The following is a 25,734-nucleotide window of genomic DNA, read 5'->3' as shown; positions in this document are numbered from 1 at the left end:
CAGAGGCAGTTATGAAAACGGTTTACATTTCAAAATTCAGTTTGTATCATTATTGTCCTGTGTGCACGTGTCTGAGTGCCTGGTTGGTGACGGAGCATGAACCACTCACTCAGGGCAATGGAGCATGACCCACTCGCTGAGGGTGACAGAGCACAAACCACTCACTCAGGGTGACAGAGCACGAACCACTCACTCAGGGTGACAGAGCACGAACCACTCGCTCAGGGTGACAGAGCACGAACCACTCGCTCAGGGTGACAGAGCACGAACCACTCACTCAGGGTGACAGAGCACGAACCACTCGCTCAGGGTGACAGAGCACGAACCACTCACTCAGGGTGACAGAGCACGAACCACTCACTCAGGGTGACAGAGCACGAACCACTTTCTCAGGGTGGAGGAGCACGGACCACTCGCTCAGGGTGGAGGAGCACCGACCACTCGTTCAGGGTGGAGGAGCACGGACCACTCGCTCAGGGTGGAGGAGCACGAACCACTCGCTCAGGGTGGAGGAGCACGGACCACTCATTCAGGGTGACGGAGCACGAAACACTAACTCAGGGTGACGGAGCACGAACCATTTTCTCAGGGAGACAGAGCACGAACCACTCGCTCAGGGTGGAGGAGCATGGACCACTCGCTCAGGGTGACGGAGCATGAACCACACACTCAAGGTGGGGGAGCATGAACCACTCGTTTAGGGTGACGGAGCACGAAACACTAACTCAGGGTGACGGAACACGAAACACTCGCTCAGGGTAACTGTGAATGTATCGGTGACGGTCTCGCAGTGAATGTATTACATCAATGAGCTCAATGAAGCTCGTTAATTTTAGCACATTCCCAATTTTTTGTTCACTCAATTTAATTTTCCAAACAGTTGAAAAAGAAAAGTTTAATGCTTTGGAAATTTTACATTTTCTTTTGTATCTATGGAGAAGGAGGAAACACAGCCTTGCTTGCTTAAAGTAAATAGGTATATCGGCTAAGTTATAAGATGAGTTATTTCTTTAAATTATCAGATTTCACAACAGATTTTGACACTTATTTTTTTCCTGACGATATCCGATCCTCAAAACGGAAATAATATTTCGATGATATACTTTCATTCGTCCGTGAGTACATTCTGGAAAATCATACCCTATAATGCATGAAATCGCTCCAAACTCCTAATTTGAAAGCTATAGTACTGACAAAAGCGATGTGTACAACAATTTGTAGCTATGATGAACAGGCATTCAATAATATGAGTGAGGAAAGAGAAAGAAATCATTGCGGCCTGTTCCAAATCAAGGCATGCTTGAGCAGGCCAAAAAACATGGCGGCTTCAGAGCCCAGTGATGTTACCCAGGAAACGCCTTCAGACCCCAGTGATGTTACCCAGGAAACGCCTTCAGACCCCAGAGCGCGAGGTGGCCGAGGATCGCCTGATGAAGGATATAATTAAATAAGGTCGTTAATTATCTTCAAAAGGGTGTTTTAATTAAAATTAACCAATACCCACAATTTTCACTCTTGCACTTCCTTGGAGTTTTCTTAGTGTGCATGCAAAGTTTCAGGCTGCTCGGTTTCATGGTTTTGGAGTTATGGAGGAGACACACTAACACACTGACACACACACACACACACACACACACACACACACACACACACACACACACACACACACACACACAATAACACACATTGACATTTATTAGTATAGATATGTATATCATGGTGGGCCAAAATGATGTACAACTATTATTTAATTGCAATATTTTTTAATTATTTGTCGATTTTGTTTGTTTTTATCTCAAACTCCACAGGATTAGTTACCTCCACCATCAAAGGTGGACGGGGGTGATGTTTTCACCAGCATTTGTTTGTCTGTCTTTGAGTAGGATATCTCAAAAACTTCTGGATGGATCAATTTGAAATTTGGTAGACAGTTTGGGTTTGACAAGGATGAATTGATTTATTTTGGTGAAGATGCGGATCCGGATATGACAAGTTTTTTTCAAGTGATTCTTCACTAATGAGGATAGGGCCAAAACGATATATTATCACACGATATCTCAAAAGTTGTGGAAGCGTTCGGATGTAACTTGGTGGGCATGTTGGGTGTGTGACGAGCACGATTTGATTTGATTTTGGTTGAGGTCCGTATGTAGATACGGCCTATCAATGGGATACAAAACGTAAACTCTTCAGCCTGGCAGAGGTATGTGCTCTACTTACTTAGTGCTGTTCTAGTTATTTTATTTTTTTATTACAACGAAAATATGCTTCAACAAACAATAAGGAGTGATATCATTGGTAGTTGATGAAGTGCTCAATCCAAGCACCAAGCCTCTGGATGACAGCTACCACACTGAGGTCGTCGATGACTCGGCTGATAACTTGCTGTTATGTGTGTGATTTCCCATCTGATATTATTTTTCAAATCCTGCAGTTTGTGTGGGTTGTTTTCGTAGACTTTATCTTTGATCGACCCCCATAAATAGTCATAGCGAGGATTCAGATCGGTGGAGGAGGAAAGCCGTGGATTGTCCATCAGTGGAGAAATGTCGATCACCCAGGAAATGACGTCTGAAAAACTCCAAAACACAATTAGATGTACTATGTGGTGGTGCACAGTCTTGTTGGAAGATGACTAAATTCATCGTGATGTTTTGCTTCCTTCTCAGTGCCAGAAGGAATCTCTGCAGCATGTCCACGTATCTATCTGTGTTGACTGTGACTGGTTGTCCGGCTTCGTTCTCAAATAAGAAGGGTCCTGTTGTACCGCTATGTCCAATAGCACACCAAACCATCACTTGTGCGACAGAAACAGTTTGTTCCATACGTTTGTGTGCCTGGTGTTCTGCCCAAAATTTCATGTTCTGTTTGTTCATGTGGCCATTGAAATGGAAGTAGTTTTCATCACTAAAGATGATGTTGTCTGGAAAATCCTGGTCTTCCTTGATCTGCTGGGCAATGAAGGTGCAAAATTTGAACCTCTCACTCTTATTTCTTTCAGTCTTCTGCTGCAGTAATTGTATCTTGTTTGGATTCAGTTTCAGATCAGCATTCTCTCAACTTCACCATTGAGAGATAGGGCCAAAAACGATATATAACACGATATATCAAAATTTGTGAACGGATTTGGACTAAACTTGGTGGACATGTTGGGTGTGTGACACGGACGAATTGATTCAATTTTGGTGAATATCCAAATCCGGATCCGGATACGAGAATTATTTAATTTTTAAAGTGGTTCTTCACCATTGAGAGATAGGGCAAAAACGATATAGTACTGCATCGCGTGATATTTCAAAAATGTATTGGGCCCGATATGTTTTTCACAGATCAGGCATTTCATAGCGGAGGTATGCGCTCTTCCGAGTGCCCTTCCAGTTTCTCCATATAATCACCACTGTTGTTCACACATTTCTTCCAACGTTCTCGTAGTTTTGTGATGCCATCACGATGCAACTGCTGCATGTCCTGCTGACTTAACCAGCACTTCACAGTGGGCTTGACATCACTGTTGGAAGAAAAATGTTCTCCACAAAGGTATTTCTTCAGTTTGGGAAGAAATGAAAATCTAACGGAGCCAAATTTTGCTGGTGATCCTTTGTGGCGGTACTCCATTGACCCTCTTTTCTTCTCAGGATTGTAAGGGTGTACCTAACTCTCTCATCTCTAGTCATCTCATCTCCAGTCAGTCATCCTAACTCTCATCTTCAGTGCCTCACGCTTCACAGCACTGACAGCGTCGTGCTGCCCTCTGCCATCTTGACTAACGTAGCAATGAGACATCTCATGGAAGAATGACGAAACTTCACACCCAGTGGCGGAAAGAATTGATGTGTTGACTGCGCTTCGTTTCATTTGAATATTTTACCTCTTTTGGAGAAAAATAATTGGTGGCATTACTTTTTTAGCATGCCCACTTAATATATCATTTTCTGCCTGCTGTCAATGAATCTTGACATTTGCACTGCTGATCTCGATGCTGGAAGCCTCATGGTCATCACTGCATCCCTAATGACTCAATTCATTCTGAATGCAGGTGCAAGGCATCCACACATCCCATTGTGTGTCAGCTTTATGTTTGAGTTTCCATGGCCGCTGGAACAGTGCATGGCCCTTCCGGCCAGACGGCTGCCATGAAATCTTGCCCATCTCGCATGCTTTGCAAACTGATGTTGACTGCTCCCCGCGTGTGTTCGTATTCAACTTGGAATTGATTTGCCTGGCTCGGCCTAGCAGCATGGGGCGTGAGCAAACACAAATGGTGGAGGGAGGTTAGGTGGGGGAAGGAGTGGGGGGTGGGGGTTGGCGAATAAATAAAGCAGATTGGCTGTTGTCAGATATTTGGAGTCATGCCGTGTATTCCTACTGTTCTGTGTCCAATGTTGGAGATTATTTCGAGCACTCTGTTTGTTTTGTGAGACAGGAATAATGCAATTATCAATGGACTCCATTTGATGGCATCTTCGCTCTGCATCACCCTCTGGACTTTAATACATGAGTATTCTAGCTTCACAAGCCATTCGCTAATTCACCCTTCTCGTCGAGGTTGATCAATCAGTCTGTTTGTAATTGCGTTATGCGGAGATGTCATTTGCCAAATGGGGCTGAATTGCAAGATAAGATGCCTCGTGTTCGATATTGTACTGTTGGAGAGTATTGTTGCATGGTTTCAGGATAGTTCATATGAGAGACAACCAATTTCCTCAAAGGAATAATAACATTGATAGTGTTGCTTCAAATGGTTGTACACCTGCCTTGAAGAAAGTCCCCCTCGCCAACCAAGCAGGTGGAGCAGGCTTTTGTTCCTGTACCTGATGGCCTTTCGATTTTTTTTTTTTCATCGTGGAATTGCTCTGGAGACATCTCTGATCAGAAAGTGAAGCCTATAGTTTAACAAGAACAAAAAAAAAGTCCTGAAGTTTGTTCCACCCATGGGGCTCGGCATGTTCCTGTGGAATTGAATGACAACACTGGTGCAAATAAGTATTTCTGGCCTGGTGTGCAAATTGACAGAGGCTGCATCTGAATAGTGATTCTTGGAGTCAAGCCCTCCCCACCCTCCTCCCCAACCCCTTCTCGGAATCTAAAATCTTTCTGAAAAGATAACTATTAGAGGTTGAATACCGTCGGGAGCATGGCAATGAGCTCCAATGCTTGATAGCCGGTCTTGTGAGAAATGTTTTATGCAATAAATTGAAGCTCCGTTCAAAGAAAATGATTTAACGGTTGTTTCAGTCGAGCTCGTTAAATGCCATTTGGCATCTGCCTTTCAAGCACGCCGACCTCCCAGACCCACTTCAATACATACTCAGGGTGCACATGAGACAAAGTCCTTTTTCGATATGAGCAATTCTCCTCCCCTTCTCCGTCGTACCATCCAACCCAGGCTTTGAGAGCACCCTGGGCCTCCCTCATGCTGCTGTTCACCAAATTACTCTTGAGAGTCGATCGCACTGAAGAGCAGGTCTGATACAATGAGCTCCAAAGGTGGTCTTCTTTATTTATTAATTTGTTTTGATTTTTTTTTTGGTCCTTTTTGACCTCCAGGTGCTGCACACACACAAAATGGATCTCATTCCGATGCAAATTAAATAAAATAATAATGAACGGTTTGAACACGTGCAATGGGGGGAATATGTGGCTTCGCATTTGAGCGACCTTAGCAATTGTAGTTCACCCACCGCGTGATGACCACGCTCACGAAAACGGTGAATCGGGGCCATACGGTGAGCTCTCCAATAGGTCAGAGCTCACCAGCTCACAACGGATGATCCTTGGTGTTTTTTCCGAGCAAAATTTTCACAAAATTCCACGAAAAAAAAAGAACGTTTCACAAAATTCCGAGCACAGATCAACATGCAAATGTGTTCCTGCGTTTTTTTGTACGACGTGTGGGAAGGGATTGAGTAATTACGCACTATGTACAATAATCACGATGATGTTGTTTTTGTTTTTGTTTCAGGTTTATCCACGAATCCCAGATGTGTGGACAAGCAGAGGACCCGCTCGGAGACATTGCATCCAAGAAGGCATGCAAACATGCGCATTACCACGATCACGCAGGAAGTTGTGACAATTACACCTCGTGCCGGGTGGTCGTGTCCAAAGACCGACTGCACCTTTTATGTTGTAAAAAAGATCCCATTTTGCCGACCACATCGAGGAAGCCTAGAGAGCGCAGGCGCCGAGCCGTGACGGGATGAAACCGCCCTGTGAGCTCGCAAAGCGAAACACCACGTCAGCTCTGGTTATCGTTCAGCGTGCGGACAGCTCCTGCCGAGGCGAGGGAGCCGTAACAAACTGCCTCTCGCAAGGCGCGAAGCGTCGACGCGCACGTGGATGACACGGTGACCTTGTGCGGACTCCGCCGGGTAACACGTGCCCCGCGCACGTGCCGGCCCTCGTGCTCCTCCGAACGCGCGCGCACCAGCCCTCATTAGCACAGCCGTTGCGTACTTTGTCTGTGCTGTGTGCAAACGCAGCATCCGAACGCACACTCAAGGGAGGGGCGATGGGAGGGGGGCTGTCCCCAAAGAGCCGGGCGTTATCGTGCCCTTTTCTGTGAACAAAATTAAAAAAGAGGGTGCAGTGGCAGAAGTATATAAATGGAAGCCACAGTTATATAAATAAAGAAGAGTTGCAAAATTGCCCGTTCGCTGCTCAGTGGTTGCGTGCGGTTTTTCTGCTGCGTCCCGCGCTCTCCCATCATCCTCGTCCTCCTCATTACTCCTGCCTTGTAAATGAGCTTGTTGCCTCTATCTGAGAAAAGTCAACAACAAAATAGCTCAGCAGCCGTGCAAGCAGCACCCACGATCGTTCTGCTGCCTCACTGGGTCCACCCTCATGCCGTCACCCTTCACCTCCCGCCCCTCACCTATACATATCAATCCCCACCCCAGACCCCACCGGGTTCGTTGGCGCTTGCAACACCTCTGCGTCCCATTGCTGGCTTCAGCACTCAATCCCGCGGCGAGTCTCGGCAGGAACGCATCGTCAGCAAAGGGGTCGTTTCGCAGTGCACAATGGAGCTGCTGGCGAGGTTCGCCTCGTCACCGCAGGGTTATTGAAATCTAGGGGGCCCATGAGAAAACGCGAAAGAGGAATAATTCTTCCGAGGCCATGACGGATCATTTTGTCACGGAGCGGTCATCGTAAGCATCACACACATACACACATGCTTGGACATGCCGGTAAAACAAAGTGCCATTTATTAGTGCGTCCAGGGCAGCGGATCGTGCTCCCCTGTTTTACAAAGTGCAGGCCTTTCACATGGCTTTTGGAAAACGACGGCCGTGCCCACCGCCGGCAAACCGGTGACGAGTCAGGCACAGATGTCCGCACAAGCCGCGACGGTGCGATGTGGCCGCAGCATCATGGACGCCGAAGTGCCCTCTCTCGGACAATTGCGCATCGTGGCGTAGTTGCACGGGCCCCCCTGCAGGCCACAACTACGAGGCAGCGGGATAAATCACGGCTGTGTTTTATGGCTTTTTATTCCTATGTGAGGGTATGCAGTGTTGCGTAGGGGTGAAAGCCATTGAATACGCCGTGAAAGCACAGCGATAAAGTCGAGCCCGAGACGCTTCGCACATCATCGCAGATTACTTTCAACTCCAAAGCACTGCCATCGTTATTACGGTGCAGGTGCAACGACGGTGCTCACCTTCTTTGGCATTCCTCTCGGTGAATTGACGATTTCTCCAAATCATTTCAGCAAATACTTCCCGCTTCAGTGCTTGAAAATATGGTGCGAATCCAGAATCTTGGTGCGAATCCAACTGCCAAGAGCATGCAATTCTTCAGAGATACATATACGTGCTGTGGATGCAGTGGGATGACATTGAGAAGAGGTGGACGTTGAGCAACGAGGAGTGCACTGTGGGTTTGGGTTTCAGAGAGGAGTGTGCAAGGGTGCGGGGAGGTTTGTTGGACATCACAGACACATTGCATGTCAATCTGTGAATCTCAATGAGGATGTAAAATGATATGAAACATGCAAAAAAAGGATCTTTTATAACATGTAGTTGTTGTTGTTTGTGTATTCCATGTCCGTCACACTTTATTCTAAAGGGTTGGAATCGCCAAATGAAAGCTCCAGTCCTAATTCTTCTTCTTCCATCGCCGAAAAACGGCCTTTAAAAAAAGGCATTTTCATGTTTAAATAGGACATTAATGATGTTTCCAAATAAATTGATTATTAGCTTTCCAACCAAGTAAATTGATTATTAGCTTTCCAACCAAGTAAATAGATTATTAGCTTTCCAACCAAGTAAATCGATTATTAGCTTTCCAACCAAGTAAATCGATTATTAGCTTTCCAACCAAGTAAATCGATTATTAGCTTTCCAACCAAGTTAATCGATTATTAGCTTTCCAACCAAGTTAATCGATTATTAGCTTTCCAACCAAGTTAATCGATTATTAGCTTTCCAACCAAGTTAATCGATTATTAGCTTTCCAACCAAGTTAATCGATTGTTAGCTTTCCAACCAAGTAAATCGATTATTCGCTTTTCAACCAAAAATTGATTATTAGTTTTTCAACTAAAAATTGATTATTAGCTTTCTAACCAAATAAATTGATTATTAGCTTTCCAAACAAGTAAATTGATTATTAGCTTTCCGACCAAGTTAATCAATTATTAGCTTTCCAACCAAGTTAATCGATTATTAGCTTTCCAACCAAGTAAATAGATTATTAGCTTTTCAACCAAAAATTGATTATTAGCTTTTCAACCAAAAATTTATTATTAGCTTTCCAACCAAATAAATTAATTATTAGCTTTCCAACCAAATAAATTGATTATTAGCTTTCCAAACAAGTAAATTGATTACTAGCTTTCCAACCAAGTTAATCGATTATATTAGCTTTCCAACCAAGTTAATCGATTATTAGCTTTCCAACCAAGTAAATAGATTATTAGCTTTTCAACCAAAAATTGATTATTAGCTTTTCAACCAAGTAAATAGATTATGAGCTTTCCTTCCAAATATAATGATTATGAGCATTCCAACCAAGTACATCGATTATTAGCTTTCCTTCCAAATAAATCGATTATAATTATTAGTTATCCTTCCAAATAAATTGATTATTTGCTTTCCAACCAAGTAAATCGATGATTAGCTTTCCAAACAAATTGATCTGTTGTTAGTTTTCCTTCCAAATAAATTGATTATTAGCTTTCCAACTAAGTAAATCGATGATTAGCTTTCAAACAAAAATTGATTATTAGCTTTCCAACCAAGTAAACTGATTGTTAGCTTTCCAACCAAATATATCTATTGCTTGCTTTCCTTCCAAATAAATCGATTATTAGCTTTCCAACCAAGTAAATCGTTGATTAGATTTCCTTCCAAAACAATCGATTTTTAGCTTTTGAACCAATTAAATGGATTATTAGCTTTCCTACCCAATACATTGATTAGTAGCTTTCCAAACAAGTCAAATGATTATTAGCTTTCCAACCAAATCATTCGATTCTTAGCTTTCCGACCCAATAAATTGATTCTTACCATTCCAACCAAGTAAATTGATGATTAGCTTTCCTTCCCAATAAATTGATGATTAGCTTTCTAACCAAGTCAAATGGTTACGAGCTTCCCATCCAAGTAAATCGATTATTAGCTTTTCTACGCAATAAATTGATTATTATCTTTCCTATCCAATAAATTGATTATTAGCTTTTCAATCAAGTAAATTGATTATTAGCTTTCCTACCAAATAAACTTATTATTAGCTTTCCAACTAAGTCAAATGATTATCAGAAATTTTTGCCCATTAAATTGATTATTAGCCTTCCTATCCAATAAATTGATTATTAGCTTTTCAACCAAGAAAATCGATTATTAACTTTTCTTCCTAATAAATTGATCATTTGCTTTTCAACCAAGTCAATTTATTACTAGCTATTTTACTCGTGTTCTGAAAATTGCAAAAAGCACTCAAACTGGACTGAAACTTTATCTGTACCCTTATATACTTTGTAAAGTCACTGAATCATGTGGCCCTTAAGCAAGCCAAATAAAGCTTCCAGATGAAACTGCCAGGGATCCATCACAGCTCGAACACAGGCTCCGCTTTAGCAAACTGCCATCCGGAGACAGGACAAGCATCACAGAATGTTTTATCACCTTCATGATACCGTTGCTGGAAGATGGTGGCCAAGATCCAATGCTCGGAAATAGACATTTCATAAGGCGGTGTCTCTCCAGGCAATTTCCTGCTGTAGGAAAAGCGGGGACAAGCTGTCAACGCCCCGGGGGCCGGTGATGGGAAAGCCCAGTGATGCAACATCAACGCTCCTGCTAAAGGACACGCGCTGTGCCCTCCAGACATTACCTAAAGGACATCCTTACACCTTGGACTATCACAGTGAGATGACGGCGTGTCAGTCGAACCAAAATGCTTGTCATATTCGCAATTTCTTTCACCCAGGGAAGCGTGGCCTGTCTCCACCGAGCTCTGCGTACAAGAGTGTCGGAAGCTTATCGGACGCCGTCACTCATGCACACTCCATGTCTGTAAAGCAAGACCAAATCTGGCCATTGTATAAGAGTTCAGCGTTCATTCAATGTCCTCTAATATTTACACATTTACTTATTTGACATCAGCGTCTAAATGCTCTCTGGCTTGCTCAACGGCCGGGCTTCTTTGAAGTCCTCGACTTCCACAACTCGACGAAGGTTTATTTATTTTTCTGTGGCGATTGCTTTTGCCAAATGTGCTTCCATAGTTGCACATACTGCACTTGTCGGGTTTGCATATACCGTGCGGGCTGTCCAAAAGCACTCTCTGCTCGGCTCATGCATTTCAGACTCGCACCGCATGGAAATCGCACGACACTGGGGGGAATGGGGGCGGCTGACCGCTGATGTGATAGACAGGCACTTGCAGATAACACCTTCATGGCTTTTTATAAGTGACTAGAATAGAACTAAACTCGAGTTGCCGTTTTATCCCGCATTGTATACCCTCGACGTCATTGTCTGGAAACTGGACTCTCGTTGAGATAAACTCCGAATGGAAGATTAGTTCAGATGTCCTGGTGAGGGAATGACCTTTCTCTGCAGGACTTCAATGTGCGCGAGGCCGTTGAGGATCACCGAGTTCCCTGAGATATTTATTTATATTCGTCCTTTCAAGATGCACGATGCAATTCGTGACGTTTCGTCTCTTCAAAAGTTATTTTCCTTTCTCCAGAAATTATCAACAACCGGCAGCAGGAAAGAGTTCAGCGTCATTCACAGCAGGGAGTGTTGAAGGTTCTTTTCATCCTTGGTATTAAGCCCGTAAAAACACGGATATAGATCGGGTCTTCACAGTCTGGTTGATGTACCGAGCATGTGCTTCGGGAGCTGGGAGGATCGTTCAGAGATCATGTGCTCTCCTTTGGGCCGTCTCCATAATCCGGGTTCAAATGTTTCACTCGACTACAAACTGCCACCCTGGCGATTTCCATCAAGGTCTTGCTCCAGCACTCATGGGGGCACTCAGGAGTGCACGCGACAGATCCCACGGGGGTTCGAAAAGAGTAGGCCATTGCGTGCCGGTACCCTGGCCAAACTCCACATCCCTGCTTCAATTAATTAAACCCGCTCTGAAAAGTGATGATGTACACTACCCAGTGTACGTATTGGTAAAGTATATAATAGTATGAAGAACTGGCTGGCAGGATGGCCTCGAGGAACGCACGTCTCGAAACGAAGCTGTCCAGCCTGGGTTTGAATCCCGACCCAGTTATTAAACTGTCATTCCGGTGTTCCGCATGCCGAGTGATTCATCAATGTGTGTGTCGTCCCTGAGATGGACGTTAAACGGTGTCCCGTCTGCAAGTATTAATAGTTGGTGGACGTTTAAGATCTCCATGGTGTCCTTCGTGAAGAGGAGGCAAGCTATCGCTAGCATCGTGGACAAATTCTAAATTTCTGCCCGAACGACTGCTGGGAAGGTAATGGCAAACCACCCAGGATAACCGTTGCTCAGGAAGCTGCTTCGGCAGCATGGATGCCCTGTTAAAAGCATGGGGGAAAGAAAGAAGAGAGAGAGAGAGAGAGAGAGAGAGAGAGAGAGAGAGAGAGAGAGAGAGAGAGAGAGAGAGAGAGAGAGAGAGAGAGAGAGAGAGAGAGAGAGAGAGAGAGACAGAGACAGAGAGAGAGACAGAGACAGAGACAGAGACAGAGACAGAGACAGAGACAGAGACAGAGACAGCATCAATGAGTGAATGAAGAACTAATCTTGTAGTCTTGCTCGTGAAGGCAAGTGTCGATCTACGTTAGTGGACAGGGAGAGCAACTGTTGAAATCAACAAGACATTGATCGGAGTATGCGAACAGCCGTGAGAAGCAAGGACAAGCTGACGTTTCGGGCACTAACCCTTCATCGGAGCAAAAATTATATTGTTTCGTTTTTTTAGTCCTGACGAAGTGATAATGCCCGAAACGTCAGCTTGTCCTTGCTGTCGCCGCGGCTGCTGTCAGCGTACTTCGATCAACATTCCGTCGGTTGTCCCACCCATCGTGGTGTACCCAGTGTATTGAAGAAGAAGCCCGTATTTTCCACGTCCCTGAAACACATAATCTGCTGTCACAAGGCTGGGTTGTGCCGCATAAAAGAGTGCATTAAAAGGCGATAACATTTCATGCATAGCAGGCTGTGACGTGGTAATGGGGGAACGAGGAATTATGCCGAGAATATGAAGATTCAGCACAAAGACATCGAATGGTGTTCATCGCGCAGCAACTTTGGTTCCAGAATTTATTTATTGATTTTACTCGGCTTCTTGCATCTCCCTGCATGCCCATTGAAAAATAATTATTTATTTCGTCGCAGTATGTTGCATGCAAATCGCAAGTCGCGTCGACTTTTTGTGGAATCGCGTGGAAGTCGCGCACCTGCGGTCGCGCACCTGCGGTCGAAGTCTTCCCACGTACGCACGAGCAATCACCGCACCTCATGACCCGCAGTATATTAGTCGGTGGATATAAATTATGTGGCATGCAATTCTAATCGCGATGAGTTCTCAGTCGCATTCAACTCTCCGCACGCTTGCACGTTGCAGGCAATTTGCTGTTTGCCGCTTTCCACTCTGCGTCTGACACACTCCAAAGTCCCTTGCCCACGATGGATAAACGTGAAGTGTGTTCCTTCAAGCACACCGAGAGATGGCTGGCAGCAGTTCCTGACAGCTGCAGTGGATATGCTGATTGAACGCGAGCAGCTGGGACTTCGTTACGAAAAGACCCTTCATTCCATCGCCGACAAACATGTCACGAGGGGATCAAATGTTTCGCAGCTCCTGGACCGAGAGCATGCACAGCTCGGAAGTTTCCTTCGCCATCCTCCAAGGACATTCCAGTTTGAAGTCCTTCAGCGTACGGGGAAGTGTGCGGCTGCGTGAGCACGTTTTCAGGAGATTGCTGATGGGCCTCTGACTCTCTCTCTCTCTCACTCTCTCACTCTCTCTTTCTCTATCTCTATCTCTCTGAGAGCAAATCTAAAAAAAGAAAATCAAAATCAAACTCGTTTCCAACTTTTCCCCGAGTGTAAGTGATGCACGTCTTTTCGTGACATTACAATGCTGCTCAACAGTTTTCACCTTCTCTGTTTCCACGCAATTTCCCACTGCTTCTTGTTTTTGCACATTTACAACCCCCTCCCCCTCCCCCCTCCGCCCGGCCTTCCCCCGAGCCAAAGGTGTTCTTCAAGGACTCCTCCGCCCATGTTGCTTCTACAGAGTGAGAGCCAGGTGGTCTTTTAAATTTGACTTCCTATCAAGAACCCGCAGTCAACCGAATCCGTGAGGATGGTAAAAGGAACCGGTTCATCGAGCAAGCGAAGCCTCCCCTCATTTGCCCCCAACACCGTACTTAGACCCACCAGGACAGCCGAGAGAGGTACACGCACGCTTCACCCTCCATGAGCTCTTTAGCCTGGGTTGCGATCTCGGCCCAGCTGTAAACTGTCATCCTGGTGTTTGGCGTGCAGGGAGAGGCATCGCTGCGTCTTCATTTCCACCACGAGTTGGCGAGCTATCGCCGGCATGCTGAACAATTTTTCTGCCAGGATTGTGGGTTGCGCCTAATCTGATCAGAGCAACTGATGCTATCTATATAAACCCACTTCGAAGCCTGGTGTTGGCTTCACGGTTAAGGTGGCTGGTGTACGATCTCAGGTTCTTGAGTTCGAGCCCCTATCGGCTGTTGAATTAACACCTGGTGGGGTTGACAGCCTTCCGGGGGGGGGGGTCGGTGGAACGAGTACCAGTGCACTGGCAATGGAGGACATTGCATCAGCGGCACATTCGCACCCACAGAAAAATGATGCAGCCAGCAACCACAAGCTGCACGCGACAGCTCGACGTACCTCTATTGTTCACGTCGATCGATTTGAGTGTTCCTTTTTGTTTACACCATGTACGAGTGACGAGCGCATTGGTGGTCTTTCAGCCGCGCACCTTGCACGCCGACTCATTTGCAGATTACAAAATCAGTTCACTGGAACGTGCCTTCTAATGGACCTTTCATCTCTGCCGAATCTCTCGTGGGAGCCATATTCGCAGGCAAATGTTCTTGTCCTCTGCATCTTGAAAGAGTCGTTTCGGCTTCTTAACACCATTAACATTTAAAATCGCCCGCTAAGCGAGGCGGCGCCATTCGTCTCTCGCTGCCCGGTTGTGTCCTTGACCACAAGTCCACGACGGTCCGAGCTCAAAGCACCGATGGTCGAAACACGTCGTCTCGGGTACTCGGGGCTGGTCACGCAACAGCCTCGTACATCTGCAGCGGGTTACACTGCAGAATCTTGATGATTTGTCCCGTTTTCAGGCAATGCCAAGACACTGGCGTCAACTTCCAGAAACTAGTTACAAAGGAATTTGCACCGATTAAATGGGGTGGGATTTTATTTTTAACGCATCGGGAATCGAGTGCCTTTTACACCATCTTGCAAACACAATAATCGTTATGTGTAAGCAGCTGGGTACGCAGAGGTCATTAACGATGTAAAGCGAGATAACGGCCCGAATTGGGTGTGTATGAATGTTCGTAACGCTGGTTGAACGTTCTGCAGGCGGTGTTGCGCAGAGCCCGTTGGAAGCGTCGCCTGTGGAGGATTAGATGAGATTTCCAGACTGCTGTTGTGCTTTTGGAAAAGAAAATCTCAACCTGCTGTTTTTTTTAGATTCTCGCGGAGGATCTCGAAGTCTTACTCACGTTGTTGTTCTTCATCTTCTTCTTGTGGACTTTTTTGTTTCACAACCTACAGTTTTCATCGAAACTTCCTGAAACTTGTCGTATATATGTAGAAATACCCTGCGCAGACAGTAAGCATCTCCGATTTTGAAAATTCCTCCGAGAAAAAAAATTATGACGTCATAATATCGCCGCTAATGGAAATCTCCGACACCATTATCTCTGAAACGAGTTTGTTTCACAGCCTCCAGTTTTCATCGAAAGTTCCTGAAACTTGGCAGATATATGTAAAAATACCCTGCGCAGACAGTAACCGTCTCCGATTTTGAAAATTCCTTCTAGAAAAAAAAGTTATGACGTCAAAATGTCTCCGCTAATGGAAATCGCCTCAAAAAATTATCTCCGAAACTAGACAAGCTTTTTGAATTCTGTTTGAGGGAATCAAACTGGCATTGGCAGAGATGAATTACCGCACATATGATATATGACTATGACGTCATATCAATTTTTTGACTTTTTGTTTCACAGCCCAGAGTTTTCATCGGATCTTCGTGAAACTTGCCATGTTAATGCAGAAAGCCCACGCGCAGGCAGCAACCATCTCCGATTTTGGAAACTCTTCCTAAAAAAAAGTTGACGTCATAATATCGCCGCTAATGGAAATCGCCTATACCATTATCTCCGAAACTGGGCAAGCTGTTTGAATTTTGTTTGCGGGAATCAAGCCGGGCATTAGCACAGATAATTTATCGCAAACCTGATACATCACAATGACGTCATATTCGTTTTTATGACGTCATCATTAAGAGGACGAGGATCTTAGCTCATTTGAGCTTGTTATTATTACTTTCCATTGATACGAGGCTCGTAATCGACAGGGTGGTCACTGGAGCTACCGCAATTACCTTTGAGCTGTCTGTGGTCTGTGTTCGATTCCCGACCCGACTCGAAACGATCCGATCGGTGCTCCACCGCAGGTGGGCAGGCATTGCATCACAAAATTGCGCCATCGTTCGATGAATGGTAAACTTGGTGTTCCTGCTGGCATTGGATGGTGGGCATTAAAGATCCCACGGTGTCTTTTCGCACAAGGGGAGGCGAGTTGTCGCCGGCAACCCGAAACCCTGAACTGATTACAAATTCTTGTCCAGTCGAACGTCAGGGCTGGCCAGCCGGTTCGTGAACGTTCCTCGACCGAATGACTGGGGCCGTGGAAGTCGTAGTCATAGGAGTAGTAGATTGATCTGAGGCTCATGGAGTACCACCTGCAAGACAAAGACATTCAGAGACGTCATTTTACAGTTACATGAATTACAAGGAATAGTCTAGACGTCTGCACGCTCGTTTTTAGCTGCCTGTCCTAGGTTCGAATCCCGACCCAGCTATAAACTGTCGTCCTGGTGTTTCGTATGCAGGGCGATTCATCGATGTGTGTGCCGTCCCTCGGACTGACGTTAAATGAATAGCATAGCAAACTGCTGCCCCATCTATCAACGTCACTTGGTGGACATTGAAGATGCCACGGTGACTTTCATGAAGAGGAGGCAAGTTATCCCCGACACTCTGAACAAATTACACATTCCTGCCATGATCCATTTAGTCGAACCTCAGGCTTGACCAGCCGAAGAACCCCACGAAAGGATGGGAATAATTGTTTCGTGAAAGAACAACAAGGGCTTTAGTCGACAATGGAAAAACAATTATGGCATCTTGTGATTTGAACATGGTGAACCTGCATCATGAGCTCAGATGGGAACACTAAACAGGCCAACCTGTTCTGACACGATCCAAAGGGATTTGTTGAAATTGGATTGTTCTCAAAATGGCAACAACTCTTGAAATTAAACAGCTCGGCCGATGCAAAACGAAAGTGGAATTTCGAATTTGATACGTTTGGAGTAAATATTTCATCATTTCAACCGAAATAAGGGCGATTGCTTTGTAGCATCAGAATTGAACATAAAAGGGATTTGATGTGGGCAAGGATGGGATTACATATGGAAATAGTGAATATTATTTAATTATTGGTCCTATATAAAGAAGGCCGTTATGCTGGTACACACACACACACACACACACACACACACACACACACACACACACACACACACACACACACACACACACACACACACACACACACACACACACACACACACACACACACATCCATGCTTAGTCCATGGTATTGGTATGAGGAATTCCAGTGCATGCTTCACACATCACGTGATGGAAACGTCCACCTGGAGGATCAAAACCCCTTTAATACGGAACAAAGGAATTCAAATATGAAAATTCTGACTTTGTGCTCATTAGTGTGTCAGCAGACTCACTGTGATCTCCTTCAATACCCGAACACACAAACCTTTAATATAGTAACTTATGGAGGATTATATAGGAGGAACCAGACGATGGGGACAACCATACCAGAGGGTGTAATGATTGCAGTTTCATTTACGTGAGCCTGGGAGGTCGCTCGTTCGAATCCCAGCCGAGTCATAGCAAAGACTTCAAAGATCATCCATGGAAGGGCAAAACGGTCACGATGTCATTTCTTTGTCACATCACAATTCATATATATATATATATATATATATATATATATATATATATATATATATATATATATATATATATATATATATATATATATATATATATTCGCGAACGGCCACGTAACTCGAATCGCAGCACGTCGCCCACCGGACGGACAATTCTGTCGTGACCCTCTCGGACTAACGCCGGGAGCTAGTCACGGGTGGGCCTTTCGGCCTCACCACGATCGTGCCAATTGGCCCCCCGCGTGGGATAGGGTTGTTAGCCAAACTCGACCTACCTAAGTACCCACGCGGGGGGTAGACCGGGCGATCGCACCTCGCCGCAGGTCGACTCCGGACACGGGCCGCTTAAGCGATCCGTTCCGTACTATCGGGATAACCGAGCGGTGTTATCGTCGGCCTCGACGGTTCCGATTAATTATCGGGCGTATTCAGCCCACGACCAACCCTTTCCGTGAAGCAAGATGGAGATTCAATTAAAGAAAAGACGAAGCGAAACGGGAAAACAGTTCAACATGATGCACATTTATTCCGCGGCACACGGAAAGCACACATATACAATTAAAACAATTATGCACAAAAAGCAAATGTAACAAAAGAAACAATGACGCAGAGATACTACCGAATAAGACCGACACACGGCAACACTTCACAGTTTTACTTTACCAGACTGGCGCCACACACACACACGTTTACACAGAAACAAAATAAAGGGCCACCCTCAAAGACAAGGGGGCAGACGGGGCCTGTGGGCCAATATTTGCGAGGGACCTGAAAGAGCGGTCAGGTCCGCGAGACTGGGTGGGTCCTACCCGTGTCTTTGTGATGAGCCGCAAATGTGGCAGCGCGGCGGTGCCCCGACTTCGTGCTCCTTCGCGGGTTTCGTTGGCACTGCTTGGAGTGGGGTGGGAACGGGGCCCCCTTTTCGCACTATCTCGGCGCGGGGGAAAAAGGGGGGGAGGAATTGTTGATGCTCTGGGGAAAGAGTATAGCTGGCTTGCTTGGGTCCCGTGACGAGCGATTCCACCGCGACCTCGTCGCCGACCGCCGTCTTCCTTGCCTCGGACCCGAACTCCTTGGTCTCTTCCCCAATTCTCCTCAGCCGACTGCCGAAAACCACCGGGACGCCCTCGCCTCCTGACTCCACTCCGCGCTCCAAACTGACTCTGCCCAAAACTCTCTCCGCTCTTCTGCCACTCTCCGCTCTTCCACGGCCGACTCTGCCTTTTCTGCCACTCTCCGCTCTTCCAAGGCCGACTCTGCCCAAACCGACTCTGCCGAGATTTGCCCTACGCTTGGCGCTTTATCGGCGGGCAGGAGAACCCATATGCAAATTTCTGGATCAGGACAAGCTCGGGGGTGGAGCCACGCTCGCCCATTAGACGGAGGGAAAGGGGCGTTAATCTCCCCTTATCCTAGAATTTGCATATCTCGATTCCACACAAACGCGCCTGGAGGCGGGGCCAAACCGCTCCGCGCTTGCTGATTGGACGGATCAGAAGTGGGCGTGGAGCATTCCTGATCCGAATTCTCCTCGGAAAGGCCGCATTTTGCACTCGCGGTTCGGCGCGCGTCCCGTACGAGCCCAGGACAGCCTGACGCTCCGTGCTCACAGATGGTGCGGGAATGGCCGCAGAAGGAGAGAGGTGAAGGTGGTTGAGGGTTTATGGTGGTGGTTTATGGCCATGGTGCTGTTCGGAATGGCGGTGATGCGATGTTTGCGGGAGCGAGTTGTGAAGGTAAAGATCGTGGCTGTTGGCGTTGTTGTTGTTGTGAAGCGGCGTTGTGGTTGGTGGTTGTTGTGTGATGGCGGTTGAGACGTGGTTGGTTCAAAATAAAGATAGAACAGAAAAACGGCTATCTTAAAGCGTCGCAGCCCGAATGAATCACATTTATTCCCTCTAAACAACGAGTTTGGGGCTAACTACACATGTACTTACAGAGATATCTCACCTACGGGACCTGAATGGTGGTTTGCGAATTTCCACAACCGCAACAATATATATGGAGTGCACCTTTTCATGCTCTTTGCCACCCCCTCCATCTCCGACGAATCGACAAGTCAGTGAACCGTGATGAATGGAATCCCAAGTTTATTGGATTCGTCCCCAACTTGCTTTTAATACTCTCGCCAACATCGCAAGGAAACTTTCCCTTTGTTGTACATTCCAATGTATCTGTTCCTCCTCTTAAATCTTGCTTGATTAGTCTGTCTCAGCTCGTTGTTTAACGAAATGAAATGGGTGTATGTATTGTCTGGGAATTTGTAATTAGTGTGCAGCAATTACCTTGTTCTTCCGCTCACTGCACACAGCACAAGATAAAACGTGTTGATTCCTCAAGGATCCATTTCCATCATGCAATTACGAACTGTACGAGGATTATGGGATGGTGGTGTGCTGTAGGCGTGGTTGGGTCAAACGTCCCATTCCTACATGCACTGTTTTATGTAACTGGACATTGTGTACTTTTCACACAAGCTGCACTTTCCAGGTGGGACATTTGCAGATATGTCCGTGTCACGCAAACGACTGATATTATTCTGGGTTATCATTGTTACTCAATAATAATGTTGTAACAATGGGTCTTAACTGCGAATTTTATTCCAATACAATGAAATGTGAACACAGGAGAAGGCCGTTTGGTCCATCATGCCTGTTTCATATCCACAGTTCGTTCACTTTATCAATTTTTTGGGTGGTCGCGAGACTACCGTTATTCTCAGGTTTTCCGTCTGTCTGTTTGTATGTAATGGACAGCTCTGGAAGCCAGAGTCAACCGATTTGGATGAAACTTGACTGGTAGGTTCATACCAGGATCTAGTTGTATGCTTTTGAGCACCGTTGCCACGCAACCGGGAGTTTGAAATTTTTGAAAAAATCCGAAAAATATTTATATATATTTTATTCGAAAATCAAAAATCGGCTTCCGCGCTTTTATGCGCACTATAATCAACCACTTTGTCAAAAAATTTCAGCCCGATCCGTCAAAAACTGTATGACTAGTACGCAATTATGTAGCGACCACCCATGTCGCCTTCCGGCTTGTTTATTTTCTGTCTACCAACGCCATTCTTGCCAGCAACTGAATCCAAATTCGCGTCCAAGTTCCTTTCCTTCAACTATACAGTGTCCGCAAAGCCATTGTGAAACTTTGAACTTTTATAACTTTTCATGTACACATAACAACAGATCCATGAACAGACAGCTGATTATGTCATATCTGACTGCACATGATAACAGATCCATAAACAGACAGCTGAAAGGAAAGCACACTACCAACCTAGTGTGAATATAATCACGCATTTCAGCACACACAAATTCATCTGCATGGGCAGCAGAAGAATTAAGACGAGATAAAAATGGGTCAAACCCTTCCTGTTTGAACCTCTGCCCCCATTGTTCTCTCTTTTACTCCGATGAAGCGGAAGGCCTGACATGTCATTTTTTCCTCTGATTAAAGGTGGATCAATCACTGTTTAAGGTAATTTTAGCTCCCAAAACTGAGCTACCCTGTCACACCAATCCCACAACAACGGGAGTTTCATGAAGGTCTCCCATCCGAGGACTGCAGCCCATCAACTGGGATCGAATCTGCTTCGGTGCCAACACTTGGAGATCTCGTGACGTCATGGAATTACATACTCAATTTCTTTCTCATATGCAGTTCAAGACTGTGGGGTGGCATCATCAGCTGAGGGTGCAGCTGTGTCACTGATGCAGTACCCTCTGCTGGTATAGGGAGGAATTTGGAATTTGTCCATGGTGCCTCTGGTGCCCTCTGCTGGTTTGGGAGGAATTTGTCTATGGTGCCTCTGGTGCCCTCTGCTGGTTTGGGAGGAATTTGTCTATGGTGACTCTGATGCCCTCTGCTGGTTAGGGGAGGAATTTGGAATTTTTTTCATGGTGCCAGCGATCATTTGCCGAGTTTTCACGAAGGATACCGTGGGATCTTTAATGTCTATCAATGAATGCTGGCAGGCAGGACCCCAATTTAACATCAATCCGAGGGGTGGCACCCCGGTTTAACGTCCATCTGAGGGGTGGGACCCCATGTAATACCCTCCTGCACCTGGAGGGGGCGCTACACGATACACATTTACATAGATAATTTGCATCCCACCCCTCCAAGACCACCGGCAAAAACAAAAACACCCCTATGTACTAATTGGGGTCATGCTGATGTTTTCCAGCAAGTCTGGATGTAATTTGGCCAGAACTGTAGGAGGTACAGCCCGCCAAACACACAAACACCGGTCCATGAATGAAGGAAGGATGCGTCTAACGTCCACCGGAGGGACGGCACACACATCGATGAATCGCTCTGCCTGTGAAACACCAGTATGGAAGTTTATTGCTGGGTCGGGATTTGAACCGAGGCGAGTGTATCTCTCGGCCATACTGTCAGCCGAGCATACTCCATTACACACTCGATTGAAGTGTTCTGGGATGGAACTCATTGTGTGAACTCAGGCCAAAAGGTTGCAGGTTTGACCTCTCATAAATATGAGTGACATTCAAAAAGTTCTCTAAAGAGATCCACCAACGTTTAATCAACACTCCAACATACAAGTACATAAAATTAGTAAAAAAAAAAAAGATATTTCTTCAGTCTCATTACATGGAGTTATTCAGAGGAAATGTTTAAAGTCTGCCAGTGATGGAGTGTTGTGTTATCCTCGGATAACGTTTTGAACACCCCACGTCTATCGACTGTCGGCCAATTCCATAAAGTAACACATCACCAGTGACCGTTAGTTATCAAAAAAAATGCAAACTGGGAGTGTTTATAATTCACTTGCTATTCTCAGATGTAAATGCTGCTGATTGTGCAAATTAATCACAACCATAAAGCTCTTAAGACTGACGATAATGTCATTTTCTTTTCTTTATCAATACCTCGTTTATGACGTCATAAATCACGCTGGTGATCCCATGCTGCGTTGACTCTCCAGATCATTATGGTGAGGGAGTATATAACATTGTGGCGGCCTCATGTAGTAATTAAAAGCACCCGTTTTATTTCTTTTTTGCATTATTGCATTATTGAGAGGTTTCCAATCACGAATCCACTCCACGCGTGCAATTTCCCACAAACGGATGTTTTCATTCCTTGCTGCTTTGGGGATGCTTGTGCTGTGGATTATCTCTCACCAGCAGAGTCCCAGCCCGACAGGCGATCTTGTTCCAAGCGTGCAACACGTTCTTTTGACGCATGTTTATTTGGGCGGTGTATAGGCAAGTGGCAGTTCCGTATAGGAAAAAAATAAATAACCCGGGTTACCTGTACGAAGGTAAAACATAACTACTGCCTATGATTTAAAACGCCTCATTGCACTGGAAAACGTGGGGACAGAAACACTGCACTGGAAATGGTGGAGACTTGTAATACTCTCCTCCACCTGGAGGGGGCGCTACACGATACACATTTACATAGAGAATTTGCATCCCCTACCCTTCCCCTCCAAGACCACCGGCAAAAACAAAAACACCCCAATGCACTAATTGGGGTCATGCTGATGCTTTCGAGCAAGTCTGGATGTAATTGGGCCAGAACTGTAGGAGGAGCAGCCCGCCAAACACACAAGCCGGTAGGCGACATGGGTGGTCGCTATATAATTCCATACTCTTTTTACAGTTTTTGACGGATTGGGCCGAAATTTTTTGACAAAGAGGTTGATTATAGTGCGCATAAAAGCGTGGAAGCGGATTTTTGATTTTCAAATATTTGTTTTTTCGTATTTTTCAAAAATTTTTAAGTCCCGTTGCTCGGCAACGGTGGCGTCCATAGCAACGGTGCTAAAAAGCATACAACTAGATCCAAGTCTAAACCTACCAGTCAATTTTCATCAAAATCGGTTGACTCCTCTGGCCTCCAGAGCTGTCCATTACATACAAACAGACAGATGGAAAACCTGAGAATAACGGTTGTCGAACGACCACCCAATATACACCGGTCCATGAATTACAGTAAGGATGCGCAATTTCGTTCGAACTCCTGGGTTTGTTCGGGAGTTTGTGCGAAAGTTCAAGTGTGGGTTGTTGCGTGAGTTCCCGGGTTTGTTTGTGCACGAGTACGTACAGGAGACAGGACTTCGTGTGAAAGTTCCTATGCAGCACAGGACTGTGATCACACCATTGGCTGAGGGTGTGGCAGTGCCCCCCCCCCCTGTATATCAGGGGAGGAATTAATAAGTTGTTCAGGGTGCTGGCACCAACTCTTCGCGAAGGACACTGTGGCATCTTTAACGTCAGCAACTAATACCAGTCGACTGGACTCCCAATTTCACGTTCATCCGAGGGACGGTACACACGTTGATGAATACCCCTGCCTGTGAAACACAAGGATGACAGTTTATAGCTGGGTCGGGATTTGAACCCAGGCTAGACAGCTTCGAGCGAGTGCGCGTACCTCCAGAGCCTCGGCCACCCTGCCAGCCCCGTGCGTGAGTTCCTGGATTCGAGTAAGCGAGCAACAATGAAATCGAGCAACATCTCGACGGTGCATTAACAGGGGAAGCGAGTTTCGCTCTCATCACTGCGATACCTTGTCGCTGTAACAAAATGGCTGACCTGTTTTCATTTGCATCGTCCGAACGACTTTGCTCAATGTTTGCACGTATTGCTTTTTGTGAATCAGTACTTTCTTGTGATTATGTTCAAACGTTGTGTTTGCTGTACCTTCGTTTTTCAGGTTTCTCACCCTTGGAATCAGCAAAATTACAGAAACAATTTTCTTTAAAATTTTAAAGCCCATCGCCACAGAGTAATCCTGTGGTTTTTTATTTTATTCCCTGCTTATTTTCCTTGTATTACCGTGACAGGCTGCCCATCCATCTTGTAAATTGAAATGGAGGAGATATCGCTTTGGTAATAGCACCACTGCCATCATTTTGCGAGCTTCGGCCAGATGCAATTTTCCTGCTTTCTGTCCAAAAGCATCATAAATCTGTGCGAAAAGTTCCATTGCAAGCTTATTCTTCTGCACCATGCACACATAGCGGATGAGAAAGTTCAGCAGTTTTGGCAGCACCAACTAGGCCTAAATGATTCGGGGATGGCAATTTGGCAAATGGATGAGCAGATGACAGAGTTCCAGTCGACATTCAGGTCCAGCTGGCCCGATTGCAATGCTTATTGTGTTCGAAAATGTAACGCTGAATGGCGGAAAGGAATCCTATTTTAGATTGTAAGCAACTTGCTGAACTGCACGCTTTCCCGATTGGTTTGTCTTGTTTACTGCTCAACTGCAGTTCTCTCTTGAATGGATCTCTGTCTGCTCATCTTCCCGAAGGCAGATTGCCAGGTTCCAGGCTGCTGAAGTCCAAGGTGCCCGTGACAATCGCCTCACCTTTTGCAAAAGATATCATGGGATCGTTCAGGCCCACCACTCCACCAGCTAATACTATGAGATGGGTCTTCCAGTATAAAGTCCCTTTGTGGGATGGCGCGCTCATTGGCGCAACACCCTACCGCTGAACCAGCAGAATGAAAGTGTAGGGTGGGCAGATCGGGTTAAGAATCTAAACCCAGACTAAACATCTCAAGGGTGAGTGACTGTACTATCTCGGAGCTATCCTATCAGCTCTCTTCTTCAACTTTTTTTTTTGCATACAATGTCGAGGCTCATGCAGGGCACTATAATGTGGCCCCAATGTCTTGTCACCCGTTGTAAAAATTGACATTGGCTTTTTATCAGATAGATGAGAACACTGATGAGTTATTCAGGCTATTCCACATACATTTGTGGAACTCTTACTTTGTGACACATTTTATATCACATGGCACAAGCCTTAAGTGTCCAGTGGATCCGTTTGTGCCCCATCATTGTCATTACAAAGAATCATCTTGCGCCACGTTCTGCGGGACATTTCCCTGAGCATTTCTGTTGATAACTCTTGAATTGGGCGATGTGGGTAAAATTTTCTGTCAAGCGTCATGTGCTTTTGAATTGTCGAATGCGGTATTTCAAGCTCCATGGATCGTTTA

The 25,734-nt window shown here is 45.6% G+C and overlaps 1 long non-coding RNA gene across 3 annotated transcripts in view; it reads left to right on the top strand.

Annotated features, from left to right (window-relative positions):
* LOC147020203 (uncharacterized) overlaps positions 1-24,821 on the top strand; it is a 210,990-nt gene extending 186,169 nt beyond the window's left edge. For all 3 annotated transcript variants that reach the window (XR_015061712.1, XR_015061713.1, XR_015061714.1), the window contains one exon: positions 5,963-24,821. This is a non-coding gene — a long non-coding RNA (uncharacterized LOC147020203). The remainder of the gene's footprint in view (positions 1-5,962) is intronic.
* Positions 24,822-25,734: the final 913 nt, after the last annotated feature.

Source organism: Eptatretus burgeri, chromosome 9 (genome assembly GCF_056783735.1).
Source record: "Eptatretus burgeri isolate ZD-2024b chromosome 9, Ebu_testis_v1, whole genome shotgun sequence".
Taxonomy (NCBI): domain Eukaryota; kingdom Metazoa; phylum Chordata; class Myxini; order Myxiniformes; family Myxinidae; genus Eptatretus; species Eptatretus burgeri.
This window is presented reverse-complemented; position numbering and strand designations above follow the sequence as displayed.